Source organism: Stegodyphus dumicola, chromosome 10, assembly GCF_044657685.1.
Source record: "Stegodyphus dumicola isolate Sdum_Otavi_A_Nest chromosome 10, ASM4465768v1".
Lineage (NCBI taxonomy): Eukaryota > Metazoa > Arthropoda > Arachnida > Araneae > Eresidae > Stegodyphus > Stegodyphus dumicola.
The window spans coordinates 170468225-170470003 of record NC_140777.1 but is presented as its reverse complement, the minus strand read 5'-3'; positions in this window follow the sequence as shown (position 1 = coordinate 170470003).

The following is a 1779-nucleotide window of genomic DNA, read 5'->3' as shown; positions in this document are numbered from 1 at the left end:
GATCTTATTTCTTCTTCTAAAATTTCAACTTCTTCTTTATTTACACATTCTATAACAATTCCTCCGTTGTTAATTTTTCTCACATTTTTTATTCCAATCTTCAGCTGAGCCGGATCTATTGCTTCAACCACCTTCATTTTCACTTCTTCAGATGAAACCCCTTTCACCTTAGTGTATAACAATGCTACATGTTCTTCTTTTTTCTTAAATTTATCCTTCTTTTGAATCAATTTCTTTTCAACTCTTTGTTCTTGAACGATTTCAGCAAAGGACTTTTCAATAAAAGGTTGTGGTTTCTTTACCACTTCTAATTTTCCTTTCAGGTTCTCTATTTCCAACGCTTGTGAAACAATGTAACCAAATAGCACTTCTTGTGCTTTAAAAATCCTCTTACGAAGAGGTATTGTAACTCTAGAGGCATCTTCTAGACAAGTTTCTAGTTCACTAATAAGTGAACGAGTCTCCTCAATAAGTTCTGATTGAACAGCAGTCTCTGTCTGTACACTTTCATCCATTATCAAGCACTCTATGTGGAGTTTGGATTAGACCTCCCCCCTTAGGAGGAGGAGCCCCCAGACCACGACAAGGTCCCAAACTCCTGGGAAGTTTTCTTCAATTAGCTTATCAAAATTTGCAAGTAAATAAAATACTTTCAATAAATATCGCTTCCAATCACTAAATACCATGGTACTAGAATACCATGGTACAATGATTAAACAAGCATGAAATTTTGTACAACTGGCAAGACATATTATTGATACGCATACAGGATCTTGCTTACATTACTTATGGCAATGCTTAAATATACATAATATAATACATTCTTAAGATAATTTGCTTATGAAACATACTTATAAGAGTGTCAATTCATTACTTAATGCTGATGGGAATCCACTTACATATATATACGTTGGATTATGTATTTACTACATTCAGTTTAAGTGGAAGGCACAAGATTACGATTATAATGATTAAATTAATATATTAGACACGTTAAGGTGTTGACAACATATATTGTAGTTACAAAACTCAGATTAAAATGAAAGCATATGATATCAATTATAATAATTAAGTTAATACTATAAACACATCGAGGATGATTATTACACATCATGTCAAGTAAAAGTCACATAAAGTGTAGTATTTAAGGTAATACGTTAAATGCATCTAACGAATAGGATAAGAGTATGATGAAAATAATATGGACATAACAGTAGTAAACAGATATTACTTATCTGGTAGCAGGGTTATGCGCTGGGAGGTATTAGGTGACAAATGAAAAGTGTACCCTGCAGAACTTGATGATCTTGTGAAGCTTAAAGCACGCACCCCTCCGTTCTAGTAGCACTTTTGTCCATTCCCTCCAATATCTATCTGAAGGAGGACGCATGTGGTGCGCCTCTGTCATTCTGCATCTAAATGCATAATGGTCTGGCGTTCCGATTAGTCCACATTCACAGAGATCATAGTCTCTAAGTCCAAATCTGTGTAGGTAATCAGGAAACGGGCCTTGCCCAGAGAGGAACGTAGTCAATGAAGATGAGTTGGAGAAGACAAGGTCTGTAACTTTTGGGATAAATTTATACGTCCTTCGACCTGTCCGGGAAGTATCCCATCTCTGCTGCCATTCTGCGTAAAGGTCGCCGCGTGTAATCTTTTTGAGATAAGAGGAAGGCAGAGGTAGACCATGTTCTGGCAGGAAGATACCCGAAGCCGCTTGTTTTGCCTGTTCATCCGCCAGCTCGTTGCCGACTACACCTGTATGCGCTGGTACCCAGC